Here is a 20,553-nt window from a genome sequence, read left to right as displayed (position 1 = left end):
GGCTGCCAAAGGCGCCGGGCACGGACACCCAAAGATACGTTTGAAGTTTGAGGTGGCAAGACAAGCAAGCAGCCGCAGTCTCTGTGCCTCTGTGCGAGCAGTGCCATGGGCAGATGAGGCTGAGCAACAGCTTTCCAGGATAGCTCTTTCTGCCTGCGAGCTATCTGCAGAAGTTCACGTTTTGGGAGTTGGTCTGCCGGAGGAGTCCGGCATGGATACCAAAGTTACGTTGGAATTTTGAGGTGGCAAGACAAGCAAGCAGCCCCAGTCTCTGTGCCTCTGTGCGAGCAGTGCCATGGGCAGATGAGGCTGAGCAACAGCTTTCCAGGCTAGCTCTTTCTGCCTGCGAGCTATCTGCAGACGTTCGCATTTTGGGAGCAGGGCTGCCGGAGGAGCTCGGCACAGATCACCAAAAGCTACGTTGGAAGTTTAAGGTGGCAAGACAAGCAAGCAGCCCCAGACTCTGTGCCTCTGTGCCAGCAGTGCCATGGGCAGATGAGGCTGAGCAACAGCTTTCCAGGCTAGCTCTTTCTCCCTGCGAGCTATCTGCAGAAGTTCACATTTTGGGAGCAGGCTTCCGGAGTCGCCCGGAGAGGATTCCGAAAGATACGTTGGAAGTTTGAGCTGGCAAGACAAGCAAGCAGCCCCAGTCTGTGTGCCTCTGTGCGAGCAGTGCCATGGGCAGATGAGGCTGAGCAACAGCTTTCCAGGCTAGCTCTTTCTGCCTGTGATCTGTCTGCAGACGTTCGCATTCTAGAGAGCAGGGCTGCCGGAGGAGCCCGGCACGGATCCCCAAAAGTTAGGTTTGAATTTTGAGGTGGCAAGACAAGCACGCGGCCCCAGTCTCTCTGCCTCTGTGCCAGCAGTGCCATGGGCAGATGAGGCTGAGCAACAGCTTTCCAGGCTAGCTCTTTCTGCCTGCGAGCTATCTGTAGACGTTCGCATTTTCGTAGCAGGCTGCCGGAGGCACCAGGCACGGACAACGAAAGATACGTTTGACATTTGAGGTGGCAAGACAATCAAGCAGCCCCAGTCTGTGTGCCTCTGTGCGAGCAGTGCCATGGGCAGATGAGGCTGAGCAACAGCTTTCCGGGCTAGGTTTTCCTGGCTGTGAGGTCTTTCTAGACGTTCACATTTTGGGAGCAGGCTGCCGGAGGCGCCAGGCACGGACACCCAAATTTACGTATGAAGTTTGAGGTGGCAAGACAAGCAAGCAGCCCCAGTCTCTGTGCCTCTGTGCGAGCAGTGCCATGGGCAGATGAGGCTGAGCAACAGCTTTCCAGGCTAGCTCTTTCTGGCTGTGAAGTCTTTGTAGACGTCCGCATTTTGGAAGCAGGGCTGCCAAAGGCGCCGGGCACGGACACGCAAAGCTACGTTTGAAGTTTGAGTTTGCAAGACAAGCAAGCAGCCCCAGTCTCTGTGCCTCTGTGCGAGCAGTGCCATGGACAGATGAGGCTGAGCAACAGCTTTCCAGGCTAGCTCTTTCTGCCTGCGAGCTATCTGCAGACGTTCGCATTTTGGAAGCAGGGCTGCCAAAGGCGCCAGGCACGGACACCAAAAGCTACGTTGGAAGTTTGAGGTGGCAAGACAAGCAAGCAGCCCCAGTCTCTGTGCCTCTGTGCCAGCAGTGCCATGGGCAGATGAGGCTGAGCAACAGCTTTCCAGGCTAGCTCTTTCTGCCTGTGATCTGTCTGCAGACGTTCGCATTTTGGGAGCGGGGCTGACGGAGGAGCCCGGCACGGACCCCCAAAAGCTACGTTGGACGTTGAAGGTGGCAAGACAAGCAAGTAGCCCCAGTCTCTGTGCCTCTGTGCGAGCAGTGCCATGGGCAGATGAGGCTGAGCAACAGCTTTCCAGGCTAGCTCTTTCTGCCTGCAAGCTATCTGCAGACGTTCTCATTTTCGTAGCAGGCTGCCGGAGGCACCAGGCACGGACACCGAAAGGTACGTTTGAAGTTTGAGGTGGCAAGACAATCAAGCAGCCCCAGTCTCTGTGCCTCTGTGCGAGTAGTGCCATGGGCAGATGAGGCTGAGCAACAGATTTCCGGGCTAGCTTTTCCTGGCTGTGAGGTCTTTGTAGACGTTCGCATTTTGGGTCCAGGCTGCCGGAGGCGCCAGGCACGGACACCCAAATTTACGTATGAAGTTTGAGGTGGCAAGACAAGCAAGCAGCCGCAGTCTCTGTGCCTCTGTGCGAGCAGTGCCATGGGCAGATGAAGATGAGCAACAGCTTTCCAGGCTAGATCTTTCTGGCTGCGAGCTATCTGCAGACGTTCACATTTTGAGAGCAGGGCTGCCAAAGGCGCCAGGCACGGACACCAAAAGCTATGTTGGAAGTTTGAGGTGGCGAGACAAGCAAACAGCCCCAGTCTCTGTGCCTCTGTGTGAGCAGTGCCATGGGCAGAGGAGGCTGAGCAACAGCTTTCCAGGCTAGCTCTTTCTGGCTGTGAGGTCTTTGTAGACGTTCGCATTTTGTAAGCAGGGCTGCCAAAGGCGCCGGGCACGGACACACAAAGATACGTTTGAAGTTTGAGGTGGCAAGACAAGCAAGCAGCCGCAGTCTCTGTGCCTCTGTGCGAGCAGTGCCATGGGCAGATGAGGCTGAGCAACAGCTTTCCAGGATAGCTCTTTCTGCCTGCAAGCTATCTGCAGAAGTTCACGTTTTGGGAGTTGGTCTGCCGGAGCAGTCCGGCATGGATACCAAAGTTACGTTGGAATTTTGAGGTGGCAAGACAAGCAAGCAGCCCCAGTCTCTGTGCCTCTGTGCGAGCAGTGCCATGGGCAGATGAAGATGAGCAACAGCTTTCCAGGCTAGATCTTTCTGGCTGCGAGCTATCTGCAGACGTTCACATTTTGAGAGCAGGGCTTCTAAAGGTGCCAGGCACGGACACCAAAAGCTATGTTGGAAGTTTGAGGTGGCGAGACAAGCAAACAGCCCCAGTCTCTGTGCCTCTGTGTGAGCAGTGCCATGGGCAGAGGAGGCTGAGCAACAGCTTTCCAGGCTAGCTCTTTCTGGCTGTGAGGTCTTTGTAGACGTTCGCATTTTGTAAGCAGGGCTGCCAAAGGCGCCGGGCATGGACACCCAAAGATACGTTTGAAGTTTGAGGTGGCAAGACAAGCAAGCAGCCGCAGTCTCTGTGCCTCTGTGCGAGCAGTGCCATGGGCAGATGAGGCTGAGCAACAGCTTTCCAGGCTAGCTCTTTCTGCCTGCGAGCTATCTGCAGACGTTCGCATTTTGGGAGCAGGGCTGCCGGAGGAGCTCGGCACAGATCACCAAAAGCTACGTTGGAAGTTTAAGGTGGCAAGACAAGTAAGCAACCCCAGTCTCTGTGCCTCTGTGCGAGCAGTGCCATGGGCAGATGAGGCTGAGCAACAGCTTTCCAGGCTAGCTAATTCTGCCTGTGAGCTATCTGCAGACGTTCGCATTTTGGGAGCAGGGCTGACGGAGGACCTCGGCATGGATCCCCAAAGCTACATTTGAAGTTTAAGGTGGCAAGACAAGCAAGTAGTCCCAGTCTCTGTGCCTCTGTGCGAGCAGTGCCATGGACAGATGAGGCTGAGCAACAGCTTTCCAGGCTAGCTCTTTCTGCCTGTGATCTGTCTGCAGACGTTCGCATTTTGGGAGCAGGGCTGACGGAGGAGCCCGGCACGGACCCCCAAAAGATACGTTGGACTTTGAAGGTGGCAAGACAAGGTAGCAGTCCCAGTCTCTGTGCCTCTGTGCGAGCAGTGCCATGAGCAGAGGAGGCTGAGCATAAGCTTTCCAGGCTAGCTCTTTCTGCCTGCGAGCTATCTGCAGACGTTCGCATTTTGGGAGAAGGGCTGCCGGAGGAGCTCGGCACAGATCACCAAAAGCTACGTTGCAAGTTTAAGGTGGCAAGACAAGCAAGCAGCCCCAGTCTCTGTGCCTCTGTGCCAGCAGTGCCATGGGCAGATGAGGCTGAGCAACAGCTTTCCAGGCTAGCTCTTTCTCCCTGCGAGCTATCTGCAGAAGTTCACATTTTGGGAGCAGGCTTCCGGAGTCGCCCAGAACGGATTCCGAAAGATACGTTGGAAGTTTGAGGTGGCAAGACAAGCAAGCAGCCCCAGTCTCTGTGCCTCTGTGCGAGCAGTGCCATGGGCAGATGAAGATGAGCAACAGCTTTCCAGGCTAGCTCTTTCTGCCTGCGAGCTATCTGCAGACGTTCGCATTTTGGGAGCAGGGCTGACTGAGGACCCCGGCATGGATCCCCAAAGCTACATTTGAAGTTTAAGGTGGCAAGACAAGCAAGTAGCCCCAGTCTCTGTGCCTCTGTGCGAGCAGTGCCATGGGCAGATGAGGCTGAGCAACAGCTTTCCAGGCTAGCTCTTTCTGCCTGTGATCTGTCTGCAGACGTTCGCATTTTGGGAGCAGGGCTGACGGAGGAGCCCGGCACGGACCCCCAAAAGATACGTTGGACGTTGAAAGTGGCAAGACAAGGTAGCAGTCCCAGTCTCTGTGCCTCTGTGCGAGCAGTGCCATGGGCAGAGGAGGCTGAGCAACAGCTTTCCAGGCTAGCTATTTCTGGCTGCGAACTATCTGCAGACGTTCGCATTTTAGAGAGCAGGGCTGCCGGAGGAGCCCGGCACGGATCCCCGAAAGCTATGTTGGAATTTTGAGGTGGCAAGACAAGCAAGCAGCCCCAGTCTCTCTGCCTCTGTGCTAACAGTGCCATGGGCAGATGAGGCAGAGCAACAGCTGTCCAGGCTTGATCTTTCTGCCTGCGAGCTATCTGCAGACGTTCACATTTCAGAGCAGGGATGCCGGAGGTGCCCGCCACGGACACCCAAACATACGTTTGAAGTTTGAGGTGGCAAGACAAGCAAGCAGCCCCAGTCTCTGTGCCTCTGTGCGAGCAGTGCCATGGGCAGATGAGGCTGAGCAACAGCTTTCCAGGCTAGCTCTTTCTGCCTGCGAGCTATCTGCAGACGTTCTCATTTTCGTAGCAGGCTGCCGGAGGCACCAGGCACGGACACCGAAAGGTACGTTTGAAGTTTGAGGTGGCAAGACAATCAAGCAGCCCCAGTCTCTGTGCCTCTGTGCGAGTAGTGCCATGGGCAGATGAGGCTGAGCAACAGATTTCCGGGCTAGCTTTTCCTGGCTGTGTGGTCTTTGTAGACGTTCGCATTTTGGGACCAGGCTGCCGGAGGCGCCAGGCACGGACACCCAAATTTACGTATGAAGTTTGAGGTGGCAAGACAAGCAAGCAGCCGCAGTCTCTGTGCCTCTGTGCGAGCAGTGCCATGGGCAGATGAAGATGAGCAACAGCATTCCAGGCTAGATCTTTCTGGCTGCGAGCTATCTGCAGACGTTCACATTTTGAGAGCAGGGCTGCCAAAGGCGCCAGGCACGGACACCAAAAGCTATGTTGGAAGTTTGAGGTGGCGAGACAAGCAAACAGCCCCAGTCTCTGTGCCTCTGTGTGAGCAGTGCCATGGGCAGAGGAGGCTGAGCAACAGCTTTCCAGGCTAGCTCTTTCTGGCTGTGAGGTCTTTGTAGACGTTCGCATTTTGTAAGCAGGGCTGCCAAAGGCGCCGGGCACGGACACCCAAAGATACGTTTGAAGTTTGAGGTGGCAAGACAAGCAAGCAGCCGCAGTCTCTGTGCCTCTGTGCGAGCAGTGCCATGGGCAGATGAGGCTGAGCAACAGCTTTCCAGGATAGCTCTTTCTGCCTGCGAGCTATCTGCAGAAGTTCACGTTTTGGGAGTTGGTCTGCCGGAGGAGTCCGGCATGGATACCAAAGTTACGTTGGAATTTTGAGGTGGCAAGACAAGCAAGCAGCCCCAGTCTCTGTGCCTCTGTGCGAGCAGTGCCATGGGCAGATGAGGCTGAGCAACAGCTTTCCAGGCTAGCTCTTTCTGCCTGCGAGCTATCTGCAGACGTTCGCATTTTGGGAGCAGGGCTGCCGGAGGAGCTCGGCACAGATCACCAAAAGCTACGTTGGAAGTTTAAGGTGGCAAGACAAGCAAGCAGCCCCAGACTCTGTGCCTCTGTGCCAGCAGTGCCATGGGCAGATGAGGCTGAGCAACAGCTTTCCAGGCTAGCTCTTTCTCCCTGCGAGCTATCTGCAGAAGTTCACATTTTGGGAGCAGGCTTCCGGAGTCGCCCGGAGAGGATTCCGAAAGATACGTTGGAAGTTTGAGCTGGCAAGACAAGCAAGCAGCCCCAGTCTGTGTGCCTCTGTGCGAGCAGTGCCATGGGCAGATGAGGCTGAGCAACAGCTTTCCAGGCTAGCTCTTTCTGCCTGTGATCTGTCTGCAGACGTTCGCATTCTAGAGAGCAGGGCTGCCGGAGGAGCCCGGCACGGATCCCCAAAAGTTAGGTTTGAATTTTGAGGTGGCAAGACAAGCACGCGGCCCCAGTCTCTCTGCCTCTGTGCCAGCAGTGCCATGGGCAGATGAGGCTGAGCAACAGCTTTCCAGGCTAGCTCTTTCTGCCTGCGAGCTATCTGTAGACGTTCGCATTTTCGTAGCAGGCTGCCGGAGGCACCAGGCACGGACAACGAAAGATACGTTTGACATTTGAGGTGGCAAGACAATCAAGCAGCCCCAGTCTGTGTGCCTCTGTGCGAGCAGTGCCATGGGCAGATGAGGCTGAGCAACAGCTTTCCGGGCTAGCTTTTCCTGGCTGTGAGGTCTTTCTAGACGTTCACATTTTGGGAGCAGGCTGCCGGAGGCGCCAGGCACGGACACCCAAATTTACGTATGAAGTTTGAGGTGGCAAGACAAGCAAGCAGCCCCAGTCTCTGTGCCTCTGTGCGAGCAGTGCCATGGGCAGATGAGGCTGAGCAACAGCTTTCCAGGCTAGCTCTTTCTGGCTGTGAAGTCTTTGTAGACGTCCGCATTTTGGAAGCAGGGCTGCCAAAGGCGCCGGGCACGGACACGCAAAGCTACGTTTGAAGTTTGAGTTTGCAAGACAAGCAAGCAGCCCCAGTCTCTGTGCCTCTGTGCGAGCAGTGCCATGGACAGATGAGGCTGAGCAACAGCTTTCCAGGCTAGCTCTTTCTGCCTGCGAGCTATCTGCAGACGTTCGCATTTTGGAAGCAGGGCTGCCAAAGGCGCCAGGCACGGACACCAAAAGCTACGTTGGAAGTTTGAGGTGGCAAGACAAGCAAGCAGCCCCAGTCTCTGTGCCTCTGTGCCAGCAGTGCCATGGGCAGATGAGGCTGAGCAACAGCTTTCCAGGCTAGCTCTTTCTGCCTGTGATCTGTCTGCAGACGTTCGCATTTTGGGAGCGGGGCTGACGGAGGAGCCCGGCACGGACCCCCAAAAGCTACGTTGGACGTTGAAGGTGGCAAGACAAGCAAGTAGCCCCAGTCTCTGTGCCTCTGTGCGAGCAGTGCCATGGGCAGATGAGGCTGAGCAACAGCTTTCCAGGCTAGCTCTTTCTGCCTGCAAGCTATCTGCAGACGTTCTCATTTTCGTAGCAGGCTGCCGGAGGCACCAGGCACGGACACCGAAAGGTACGTTTGAAGTTTGAGGTGGCAAGACAATCAAGCAGCCCCAGTCTCTGTGCCTCTGTGCGAGTAGTGCCATGGGCAGATGAGGCTGAGCAACAGATTTCCGGGCTAGCTTTTCCTGGCTGTGAGGTCTTTGTAGACGTTCGCATTTTGGGTCCAGGCTGCCGGAGGCGCCAGGCACGGACACCCAAATTTACGTATGAAGTTTGAGGTGGCAAGACAAGCAAGCAGCCGCAGTCTCTGTGCCTCTGTGCGAGCAGTGCCATGGGCAGATGAAGATGAGCAACAGCTTTCCAGGCTAGATCTTTCTGGCTGCGAGCTATCTGCAGACGTTCACATTTTGAGAGCAGGGCTGCCAAAGGCGCCAGGCACGGACACCAAAAGCTATGTTGGAAGTTTGAGGTGGCGAGACAAGCAAACAGCCCCAGTCTCTGTGCCTCTGTGTGAGCAGTGCCATGGGCAGAGGAGGCTGAGAAACAGCTTTCCAGGCTAGCTCTTTCTGGCTGTGAGGTCTTTGTAGACGTTCGCATTTTGTAAGCAGGGCTGCCAAAGGCGCCGGGCACGGACACACAAAGATACGTTTGAAGTTTGAGGTGGCAAGACAAGCAAGCAGCCGCAGTCTCTGTGCCTCTGTGCGAGCAGTGCCATGGGCAGATGAGGCTGAGCAACAGCTTTCCAGGATAGCTCTTTCTGCCTGCAAGCTATCTGCAGAAGTTCACGTTTTGGGAGTTGGTCTGCCGGAGCAGTCCGGCATGGATACCAAAGTTACGTTGGAATTTTGAGGTGGCAAGACAAGCAAGCAGCCCCAGTCTCTGTGCCTCTGTGCGAGCAGTGCCATGGGCAGATGAGGCTGAGCAACAGCTTTCCAGGCTAGCTCTTTCTGCCTGCGAGCTATCTGCAGACGTTCGCATTTTGGGAGCAGGGCTGCCGGAGGAGCTCAGCACAGATCACCAAAAGCTACGTTGGAAGTTTAAGGTGGCAAGACAAGCAAGCAGCCCCAGACTCTGTGCCTCTGTGCCAGCAGTGCCATGGGCAGATGAGGCTGAGCAACAGCTTTCCAGGCTAGCTCTTTCTCCCTGCGAGCTATCTGCAGAAGTTCACATTTTGGGAGCAGGCTTCCGGAGTCGCCCGGAACGGATTCCGAAAGATACGTTGGAAGTTTGAGCTGGCAAGACAAGCAAGCAGCCCCAGTCTCTGTGCCTCTGTGCGAGCAGTGCCATGGGCAGATGAGGCTGAGCAACAGCTTTCCAGGCTAGCTCTTTCTGCCTGCGAGCTATCTGCAGACGTTCGCATTTTGGGAGCAGGGCTGATGGAGGACCCCGGCATGGACCCCCAAAAGCTACGTTGGACTTTGAAGGTGGCAAGACAAGGTAGCAGTCCCAGTCTGTGTGCCTCTGTGCGAGCAGTGCCATGGGCAGATGAGGCTGAGCAACAGCTTTCCAGGCTAGCTCTTTCTGCCTGCGAGCTATCTGCAGACGTTCGCATTTTAGAGAGCAGGGCTGCCGGAGGAGCCCGGCACGGATCCCCAAAAGTTAGGTTTGAATTTTGAGGTGGCAAGACAAGCACGCAGCCCCAGTCTCTCTGCCTCTGTGCGAGCAGTGCCATGGGCAGATGAGGCTGAGCAACAGCTGTCCAGGCTAGCTCTTTCTGCCTGCGAGCTATCTGCAGACGTTCGCATTTTGGGAGCAGGGCTGCCGGAGGCGCCCGGCACGGACACCCAAATTTACGTATGAAGTTTGAGGTGGCAAGACAAGCAAGCAGCCCCAGTCTGTGTGCCTCTGTGCGATCAGTGCCATGGGCAGATGAGGCTGAGCAACATCTTTCCAGGCTAGCTCTTTCTGCCTGCGAGCTATCTGTAGACGTTCGCATTTTCGTAGCAGGCTGCCGGAGGCACCAGCCACGGACAACGAAAGATACGTTTGACATTTGAGGTGGCAAGACAATCAAGCAGCCCCAGTCTGTGTGCCTCTGTGCGAGCAGTGCCATGGGCAGATGAGGCTGAGCAACAGCTTTCCGGGCTAGATTTTCCTGGCTGTGAGGTCTTTCTAGACGTTCGCATTTTGGGAGCAGGCTGCCGGAGGCGCCAGGCACGGACACCCAAATTTACGTATGAAGTTTGAGGTGGCAAGACAAGCAAGCAGCCCCAGTCTCTGTGCCTCTGTGCGAGCAGTGCCATGGGCAGATGAGGCTGAGCAACAGCTTTCCAGGCTAGCTCTTGCTGCCTGCGAGCTATCTGCAGAAGTTCGCATTTTGGAAGCAGGGCTGCCAAAGGCGCCAGGCACGGACACCAAAAGCTACGTTGGAAGTTTGAGGTGGCAAGACAAGCAAGCAGCCCCAGTCTCTGTGCCTCTGTGCGAGCAGTGCCATGGGCAGATGAGGCTGAGCAACAGCTTTCCAGGCTAGCTCTTTCTGCCTGTGATCTGTCTGCAGACGTTCGAATTTTGGGAGCAGGGCTGACGGAGGAGCCCGGCACGGACCCCCAAAAGCTACGTTGGACGTTGAAGGTGGCAAGACAAGCAAGTAGCCCCAGTCTCTGTGCCTCTGTGCGAGCAGTGCCATGAGCAGAGGAGGCTGAGCAACAGCTTTCCAGACTAGCTCTTTCTGCCTGCGAGCTATCTGCAGACGTTCGCATTTTGGGAGCAGGGCTGCCGGAGGAGCTCGGCACAGATCACCAAAAGCTACGTTGGAAGTTTAAGGTGGCAAGACAAGCAAGCAGCCCCAGTCTCTGTGCCTCTGTGTGAGCAGTGCCATGGGCAGATGAGGCTGAGCAACAGCTTTCCAGGCTAGCTAATTCTGCCTGTGAGCTATCTGCAGACGTTCGCATTTTGGGAGCAGGGATGACGAAGGACCCCGGCATGGATCCCCAAAGCTACATTTGAAGTTTAAGGTGGCAAGACAAGCAAGTAGCCCCAGTCTCTGTGCCTCTGTGCGAGCAGTGCCATGGGCAGATGAGGCTGAGCAACAGCTTTCCAGGCTAGCTCTTTCTGGCTGTGAGGTCTTTGTAGACGTTCGCATTTTGTAAGCAGGGCTGCCAAAGGCGCCGGGCACGGACACCCAAAGATACGTTTGAAGTTTGAGGTGGCAAGACAAGCAAGCAGCCCCAGTCTCTGTGCCTCTGTGCGAGCAGTGCCATGGGCAGATGAGGCTGAGCAACAGCTTTCCAGGCTAGCTCTTTCTGCCTGCGAGCTATCTGCAGACGTTCGCATTTTGGGAGAAGGGCTGCCGGAGGAGCTCGGCACAGATCACCAAAAGCTACGTTGGAAGTTTAAGGTGGCAAGACAAGCAAGCAGCCCCAGACTCTGTGCCTCTGTGCCAGCAGTGCCATGGGCAGATGAGGCTGAGCAACAGCTTTCCAGGCTAGCTCTTTCTCCCTGCGAGCTATCTGCAGAAGTTCACATTTTGGGAGCAGGCTTCCGGAGTCGCCCGGAACGGATTCCGAAAGATACGTTGGAAGTTTGAGCTGGCAAGACAAGCAAGCAGCCCCAGTCTCTGTGCCTCTGTGCGAGCAGTGCCATGGGCAGATGAGGCTGAGCAACAGCTTTCCAGGCTAGCTAATTCTGCCTGTGAGCTATCTGCAGACGTTCGCATTTTGGGAGCAGGGCTGACGGAGGACCCCGGCATGGATCCCCAAAGCTACATTTGAAGTTTAAGGTGGCAAGACAAGCAAGTAGCCCCAGTCTCTGTGCCTCTGTGCGAGCAGTGCCATGGGCAGATGAGGCTGAGCAACAGCTTTCCAGGCTAGCTCTTTCTGCCTGTGATCTGTCTGCAGACGTTCGCATTTTGGGAGCAGGGCTGACGGAGGAGCCCGGCACGGACCCCCAAAAGCTACGTTGGACTTTGAAGGTGGCAAGACAAGGTAGCAGTCCCAGTCTGTGTGCCTCTGTGCGAGCAGTGCCATGAGCAGAGGAGGCTGAGCAACAGCTTTCCAGGCTAGCTCTTTCTGGCTGCGAACTATCTGCAGACGTTCGCATTTTAGAGAGCAGGGCTGCCGGAGGAGCCCGGCACGGATCCCCAAAAGTTAGGTTTGAATTTTGAGGTGGCAAGACAAGCACGCAGCCCCAGTCACTCTGCCTCTGTGCGAGCAGTGCCATGGGCAGATGAGGCTGAGCAACAGCTGTCCAGGCTAGCTCTTTCTGCCTGCGAGCTATCTGCACACGTTCGCATTTCAGAGCAGTGCTGCCGGAGGCGCCCGGCACGGACACCCAAATTTACGTATGAAGTTTGAGGTGGCAAGACAAGCAAGCAGCCCCAGTCTGTGTGCCTCTGTGCGATCAGTGCCATGGGCAGATGAGGCTGAGCAACAGCTTTCCAGGCTAGCTCTTTCTGCCTGCGAGCTATCTGTAGACGTTCGCATTTTCGTAGCAGGCTGCCGGAGGCACCAGGCACGGACAACGAAAGATACGTTTGACATTTGAGGTGGCAAGACAATCAAGCAGCCCCAGTCTCTGTGCCTCTGTGCGAGCAGTGCCATGGGCAGATGAGGCTGAGCAACAGCTTTCCAGGCTAGCTCTTTCTGGCTGTGAGGTCTTTGTAGACGTTCGCATTTTGGAAGCAGGGCTGCCAAAGGCGCCGGGCACGGACACGCAAAGCTACGTTTGAAGTTTGAGTTGGCAAGACAAGCAAGCAGCCCCAGTCTCTGTGCCTCTGTGCGAGCAGTGCCATGGACAGATGAGGCTGAGCAACAGCTTTCCAGGCTAGCTCTTGCTGCCTGCGAGCTATCTGCAGACGTTCGCATTTTGGAAGCAGGGCTGCCAAAGGCGCCAGGCACGGACACCAAAAGCTACGTTGGAAGTTTGAGGTGGCAAGACAAGCAAGCAGCCCCAGTCTCTGTGCCTCTGTGCGAGCAGTGCCATGGGCAGATGAGGCTGAGCAACAGCTTTCCAGGCTAGCTCTTTCTGCCTGTGATCTGTCTGCAGACGTTCGAATTTTGGGAGCAGGGCTGACGGAGGAGCCCGTCACGGACCCCCAAAAGCTACGTTGGACGTTGAAGGTGGCAAGACAAGCAAGTAGCCCCAGTCTCTGTGCCTCTGTGCGAGCAGTGCCATGGGCTGATGAGGCTGAGCAACAGATTTCCAGGCTAGCTAATTCTGCCTGTGAGCTATCTGCAGACGTTCGCATTTTGGGAGCAGGGATGACGAAGGACCCCGGCATGGATCCCCAAAGCTACATTTGAAGTTTAAGGTGGCAAGACAAGCAAGTAGCCCCAGTCTCTGTGCCTCTGTGCGAGCAGTGCCATGGGCAGATGAGGCTGAGCAACAACTTTCCAGGCTAGCTCTTTCTGGCTGTGAGGTCTTTGTAGACGTTCGCATTTTGTAAGCAGGGCTGCCAAAGGCGCCGGGCACGGACACCCAAAGATACGTTTGAAGTTTGAGGTGGCAAGACAAGCAAGCAGCCCCAGTCTCTGTGCCTCTGTGCGAGCAGTGCCATGGGCAGATGAGGCTGAGCAACAGCTTTCCAGGCTAGCTCTTTCTGCCTGCGAGCTATCTGCAGACGTTCGCATTTTGGGAGAAGGGCTGCCGGAGGAGCTCGGCACAGATCACCAAAAGCTACGTTGGAAGTTTAAGGTGGCAAGACAAGCAAGCAGCCCCAGACTCTGTGCCTCTGTGCCAGCAGTGCCATGGGCAGATGAGGCTGAGCAACATCTTTCCAGGCTAGCTCTTTCTCCCTGCGAGCTATCTGCAGAAGTTCACATTTTGGGAGCAGGCTTCCGGAGTCGCCCGGAACGGATTCCGAAAGATACGTTGGAAGTTTGAGCTGGCAAGACAAGCAAGCAGCCCCAGTCTCTGTGCCTCTGTGCGAGCAGTGCCATGGGCAGATGAGGCTGAGCAACAGCTTTCCAGGCTAGCTAATTCTGCCTGTGAGCTATCTGCAGACGTTCGCATTTTGGGAGCAGGGCTGACGGAGGACCCCGGCATGGATCCCCAAAGCTACATTTGAAGTTTAAGGTGGCAAGACAAGCAAGTAGCCCCAGTCTCTGTGCCTCTGTGCGAGCAGTGCCATGGGCAGATGAGGCTGAGCAACAGCTTTCCAGGCTAGCTCTTTCTGCCTGTGATCTGTCTGCAGACGTTCGCATTTTGGGAGCAGGGCTGACGGAGGAGCCCGGCACGGACCCCCAAAAGCTACGTTGGACTTTGAAGGTGGCAAGACAAGGTAGCAGTCCCAGTCTGTGTGCCTCTGTGCGAGCAGTGCCATGAGCAGAGGAGGCTGAGCAACAGCTTTCCAGGCTAGCTCTTTCTGCCTGCGAGCTATCTGTAGACGTTCGCATTTTCGTAGCAGGCTGCCGGAGGCACCAGGCACGGACAACGAAAGATACGTTTGACATTTGAGGTGGCAAGACAATCAAGCAGCCCCAGTCTGTGTGCCTCTGTGCGAGCAGTGCCATGGGCAGATGAGGCTGAGCAACAGCTTTCCGGGCTAGCTTTTCCTGGCTGTGAGGTCTTTCTAGACGTTCGCATTTTGGGAGCAGGCTGCCGGAGGCGCCAGGCACGGACACCCAAATTTACGTATGAAGTTTGAGGTGGCAAGACAAGCAAGCAGCCCCAGTCTCTGTGCCTCTGTGCGAGCAGTGCCATGGGCAGATGAGGCTGAGCAACAGCTTTCCAGGCTAGCTCTTTCTGGCTGTGAAGTCTTTGTAGACGTCCGCATTTTGGAAGCAGGGCTGCCAAAGGCGCCGGGCACGGACACGCAAAGCTACGTTTGAAGTTTGAGTTTGCAAGACAAGCAAGCAGCCCCAGTCTCTGTGCCTCTGTGCGAGCAGTGCCATGGACAGATGAGGCTGAGCAACAGCTTTCCAGGCTAGCTCTTTCTGCCTGCGAGCTATCTGCAGACGTTCGCATTTTGGAAGCAGGGCTGCCAAAGGCGCCAGGCACGGACACCAAAAGCTACGTTGGAAGTTTGAGGTGGCAAGACAAGCAAGCAGCCCCAGTCTCTGTGCCTCTGTGCCAGCAGTGCCATGGGCAGATGAGGCTGAGCAACAGCTTTCCAGGCTAGCTCTTTCTGCCTGTGATCTGTCTGCAGACGTTCGCATTTTGGGAGCGAGGCTGACGGAGGAGCCCGGCACGGACCCCCAAAAGCTACGTTGGACGTTGAAGGTGGCAAGACAAGCAAGTAGCCCCAGTCTCTGTGCCTCTGTGCGAGCAGTGCCATGGGCAGATGAGGCTGAGCAACAGCTTTCCAGGCTAGCTCTTTCTGCCTGCAAGCTATCTGCAGACGTTCTCATTTTCGTAGCAGGCTGCCGGAGGCACCAGGCACGGACACCGAAAGGTACGTTTGAAGTTTGAGGTGGCAAGACAATCAAGCAGCCCCAGTCTCTGTGCCTCTGTGCGAGTAGTGCCATGGGCAGATGAGGCTGAGCAACAGATTTCCGGGCTAGCTTTTCCTGGCTGTGAGGTCTTTGTAGACGTTCGCATTTTGGGTCCAGGCTGCCGGAGGCGCCAGGCACGGACACCCAAATTTACGTATGAAGTTTGAGGTGGCAAGACAAGCAAGCAGCCGCAGTCTCTGTGCCTCTGTGCGAGCAGTGCCATGGGCAGATGAAGATGAGCAACAGCTTTCCAGGCTAGATCTTTCTGGCTGCGAGCTATCTGCAGACGTTCACATTTTGAGAGCAGGGCTGCCAAAGGCGCCAGGCACGGACACCAAAAGCTATGTTGGAAGTTTGAGGTGGCGAGACAAGCAAACAGCCCCAGTCTCTGTGCCTCTGTGTGAGCAGTGCCATGGGCAGAGGAGGCTGAGCAACAGCTTTCCAGGCTAGCTCTTTCTGGCTGTGAGGTCTTTGTAGACGTTCGCATTTTGTAAGCAGGGCTGCCAAAGGCGCCGGGCACGGACACACAAAGATACGTTTGAAGTTTGAGGTGGCAAGACAAGCAAGCAGCCGCAGTCTCTGTGCCTCTGTGCGAGCAGTGCCATGGGCAGATGAGGCTGAGCAACAGCTTTCCAGGCTAGCTCTTTCTGCCTGCGAGCTATCTGCAGACGTTCGCATTTTGGGAGCAGGGCTGCCGGAGGAGCTCGGCACAGATCACCAAAAGCTACGTTGGAAGTTTAAGGTGGCAAGACAAGCAAGCAGCCCCAGACTCTGTGCCTCTGTGCCAGCAGTGCCATGGGCAGATGAGGCTGAGCAACAGCTTTCCAGGATAGCTCTTTCTCCCTGCAAGCTATCTGCAGAAGTTCACATTTTGGGAGCAGGCTTCCGGAGTCGCCCGGAACGGATTCCGAAAGATACGTTGGAAGTTTGAGCTGGCAAGACAAGCAAGCAGCCCCAGTCTCTGTGCCTCTGTGCGAGCAGTGCCATGGGCAGATGAGGCTGAGCAACAGCTTTCCAGGCTAGCTCTTTCTGCCTGCGAGCTATCTGCAGACGTTCGCATTTTGGGAGCAGGGCTGATGGAGGACCCCGGCATGGACCCCCAAAAGCTACGTTGGACTTTGAAGGTGGCAAGACAAGGTAGCAGTCCCAGTCTGTGTGCCTCTGTGCGAGCAGTGCCATGGGCAGATGAGGCTGAGCAACAGCTTTCCAGGCTAGCTCTTTCTGCCTGCGAGCTATCTGCAGACGTTCGCATTTTAGAGAGCAGGGCTGCCGGAGGAGCCCGGCACGGATCCCCAAAAGTTAGGTTTGAATTTTGAGGTGGCAAGACAAGCACGCAGCCCCAGTCTCTCTGCCTCTGTGCGAGCAGTGCCATGGGCAGATGAGGCTGAGCAACAGCTGTCCAGGCTAGCTCTTTCTGCCTGCGAGCTATCTGCAGACGTTCGCATTTTGGGAGCAGGGCTGCCGGAGGCGCCCGGCACGGACACCCAAATTTACGTATGAAGTTTGAGGTGGCAAGACAAGCAAGCAGCCCCAGTCTGTGTGCCTCTGTGCGATCAGTGCCATGGGCAGATGAGGCTGAGCAACATCTTTCCAGGCTAGCTCTTTCTGCCTGCGAGCTATCTGTAGACGTTCGCATTTTCGTAGCAGGCTGCCGGAGGCACCAGCCACGGACAACGAAAGATACGTTTGACATTTGAGGTGGCAAGACAATCAAGCAGCCCCAGTCTGTGTGCCTCTGTGCGAGCAGTGCCATGGGCAGATGAGGCTGAGCAACAGCTTTCCGGGCTAGATTTTCCTGGCTGTGAGGTCTTTCTAGACGTTCGCATTTTGGGAGCAGGCTGCCGGAGGCGCCAGGCACGGACACCCAAATTTACGTATGAAGTTTGAGGTGGCAAGACAAGCAAGCAGCCCCAGTCTCTGTGCCTCTGTGCGAGCAGTGCCATGGGCAGATGAGGCTGAGCAACAGCTTTCCAGGCTAGCTCTTTCTGGCTGTGAGGTCTTTGTAGACGTTCGCATTTTGTAAGCAGGGCTGCCAAAGGCGCCGGGCACAGACACCCAAAGATACGTTTGAAGTTTGAGGTGGCAAGACAAGCAAGCAGCCCCAGTCTCTGTGCCTCTGTGCGAGCAGTGCCATGGGCAGATGAGGCTGAGCAACAGCTTTCCAGGCTAGCTCTTTCTGCCTGCGAGCTATCTGCAGACGTTCGCATTTTGGGAGAAGGGCTGCCGGAGGAGCTCGGCACAGATCACCAAAAGCTACGTTGGAAGTTTAAGGTGGCAAGACAAGCAAGCAGCCCCAGACTCTGTGCCTCTGTGCCAGCAGTGCCATGGGCAGATGAGGCTGAGCAACAGCTTTCCAGGATAGCTCTTTCTCCCTGCGAGCTATCTGCAGAAGTTCACATTTTGGGAGCAGGCTTCCGGAGTCGCCCGGAACGGATTCCGAAAGATACGTTGGAAGTTTGAGGTGGGAAGACAAGCAAGCAGCCCCAGTCTCTGTGCCTCTGTGCGAGCAGTGCCATGGGCAGATGAGGCTGAGCAACAGCTTTCCAGGCTAGCTAATTCTGCCTGTGAGCTATCTGCAGACGTTCGCATTTTGGGAGCAGGGATGACGAAGGACCCCGGCATGGATCCCCAAAGCTACATTTGAAGTTTAAGGTGGCAAGACAAGCAAGTAGCCCCAGTCTCTGTGCCTCTGTGCGAGCAGTGCCATGGGCAGATGAGGCTGAGCAACAACTTTCCAGGCTAGCTCTTTCTGGCTGTGAGGTCTTTGTAGACGTTCGCATTTTGTAAGCAGGGCTGCCAAAGGCGCCGGGCACGGACACCCAAAGATACGTTTGAAGTTTGAGGTGGCAAGACAAGCAAGCAGCCCCAGTCTCTGTGCCTCTGTGCGAGCAGTGCCATGGGCAGATGAGGCTGAGCAACAGCTTTCCAGGCTAGCTCTTTCTGCCTGCGAGCTATCTGCAGACGTTCGCATTTTGGGAGAAGGGCTGCCGGAGGAGCTCGGCACAGATCACCAAAAGCTACGTTGGAAGTTTAAGGTGGCAAGACAAGCAAGCAGCCCCAGACTCTGTGCCTCTGTGCCAGCAGTGCCATGGGCAGATGAGGCTGAGCAACAGCTTTCCAGGCTAGCTCTTTCTCCCTGCGAGCTATCTGCAGAAGTTCACATTTTGGGAGCAGGCTTCCGGAGTCGCCCGGAACGGATTCCGAAAGATACGTTGGAAGTTTGAGCTGGCAAGACAAGCAAGCAGCCCCAGTCTCTGTGCCTCTGTGCGAGCAGTGCCATGGGCAGATGAGGCTGAGCAACAGCTTTCCAGGCTAGCTAATTCTGCCTGTGAGCTATCTGCAGACGTTCGCATTTTGGGAGCAGGGCTGACGGAGGACCCCGGCATGGATCCCCAAAGCTACATTTGAAGTTTAAGGTGGCAAGACAAGCAAGTAGCCCCAGTCTCTGTGCCTCTGTGCGAGCAGTGCCATGGGCAGATGAGGCTGAGCAACAGCTTTCCAGGCTAGCTCTTTCTGCCTGTGATCTGTCTGCAGACGTTCGCATTTTGGGAGCAGGGCTGACGGAGGAGCCCGGCACGGACCCCCAAAAGCTACGTTGGACTTTGAAGGTGGCAAGACAAGCAAGCAGCCCCAGTCTCTGTGCCTCTGTGCGAGCAGTGCCATGGGCAGATGAGGCTGAGCAACAGCTTTCCAGGCTAGCTCTTTCTGCCTGCGAGCTATCTGCAGACGTTCGCATTTTGGGAGCAGGGCTGATGGAGGACCCCGGCATGGACCCCCAAAAGCTACGTTGGACTTTGAAGGTGGCAAGACAAGGTAGCAGTCCCAGTCTGTGTGCCTCTGTGCGAGCAGTGCCATGGGCAGATGAGGCTGAGCAACAGCTTTCCAGGCTAGCTCTTTCTGCCTGCGAGCTATCTGCAGACGTTCGCATTTTAGAGAGCAGGGCTGCCGGAGGAGCCCGGCACGGATCCCCAAAAGTTAGGTTTGAATTTTGAGGTGGCAAGACAAGCACGCAGCCCCAGTCTCTCTGCCTGTGTGCGAGCAGTGCCATGGGCAGATGAGGCTGAGCAACAGCTGTCCAGGCTAGCTCTTTCTGCCTGCGAGCTATCTGCAGACGTTCGCATTTTGGGAGCAGGGCTGCCGGAGGCGCCCGGCACGGACACCCAAATTTACGTATGAAGTTTGAAGGTGGCAAGACAAGCAAGCAGCCCCAGTCTGTGTGCCTCTGTGCGATCAGTGCCATGGGCAGATGAGGCTGAGCAACAGCTGTCCAGGCTAGCTCTTTCTGCCTGCGAGCTATCTGTAGACGTTCGCATTTTCGTAGCAGGCTGCCGGAGGCACCAGCCACGGACAACGAAAGATACGTTTGACATTTGAGGTGGCAAGACAATCAAGCAGCCCCAGTCTGTGTGCCTCTGTGCGAGCAGTGCCATGGGCAGATGAGGCTGAGCAACAGCTTTCCGGGCTAGATTTTCCTGGCTGTGAGGTCTTTCTAGACGTTCGCATTTTGGGAGCAGGCTGCCGGAGGCGCCAGGCACGGACACCCAAATTTACGTATGAAGTTTGAGGTGGCAAGACAAGCAAGCAGCCCCAGTCTCTGTGCCTCTGTGCGAGCAGTGCCATGGGCAGATGAGGCTGAGCAACAGCTTTCCAGGCTAGCTCTTTCTGGCTGTGAGGTCTTTGTAGACGTTCGCATTTTGTAAGCAGGGCTGCCAAAGGCGCCGGGCACGGACACCCAAAGATACGTTTGAAGTTTGAGGTGGCAAGACAAGCAAGCAGCCCCAGTCTCTGTGCCTCTGTGCGAGCAGTGCCATGGGCAGATGAGGCTGAGCAACAGCTTTCCAGGCTAGCTCTTTCTGCCTGCGAGCTATCTGCAGACGTTCGCATTTTGGGAGAAGGGCTGCCGGAGGAGCTCGGCACAGATCACCAAAAGCTACGTTGGAAGTTTAAGGTGGCAAGACAAGCAAGCAGCCCCAGACTCTGTGCCTCTGTGCCAGCAGTGCCATGGGCAGATGAGGCTGAGCAACAGCTTTCCAGGATAGCTCTTTCTCCCTGCGAGCTATCTGCAGAAGTTCACATTTTGGGAGCAGGCTTCCGGAGTCGCCCGGAACGGATTCCGAAAGATACGTTGGAAGTTTGAGGTGGGAAGACAAGCAAGCAGCCCCAGTCTCTGTGCCTCTGTGCGAGCAGTGCCATGGGCAGATGAGGCTGAGCAACAGCTTTCCAGGCTAGCTAATTCTGCCTGTGAGCTATCTGCAGACGTTCGCATTTTGGGAGCAGGGATGACGAAGGACCCCGGCATGGATCCCCAAAGCTACATTTGAAGTTTAAGGTGGCAAGACAAGCAAGTAGCCCCAGTCTCTGTGCCTCTGTGCGAGCAGTGCCATGGGCAGATGAGGCTGAGCAACAACTTTCCAGGCTAGCTCTTTCTGGCTGTGAGGTCTTTGTAGACGTTCGCATTTTGTAAGCAGGGCTGCCAAAGGCGCCGGGCACGGACACCCAAAGATACGTTTGAAGTTTGAGGTGGCAAGACAAGCAAGCAGCCCCAGTCTCTGTGCCTCTGTGCGAGCAGTGCCATGGGCAGATGAGGCTGAGCAACAGCTTTCCAGGCTAGCTCTTTCTGCCTGCGAGCTATCTGCAGACGTTCGCATTTTGGGAGAAGGGCTGCCGGAGGAGCTCGGCACAGATCACCAAAAGCTACGTTGGAAGTTTAAGGTGGCAAGACAAGCAAGCAGCCCCAGACTCTGTGCCTCTGTGCCAGCAGTGCCATGGGCA

Source organism: Opisthocomus hoazin, chromosome 6, assembly GCF_030867145.1.
Source record: "Opisthocomus hoazin isolate bOpiHoa1 chromosome 6, bOpiHoa1.hap1, whole genome shotgun sequence".
Lineage (NCBI taxonomy): Eukaryota > Metazoa > Chordata > Aves > Opisthocomiformes > Opisthocomidae > Opisthocomus > Opisthocomus hoazin.
This window is presented reverse-complemented; position numbering follows the sequence as displayed.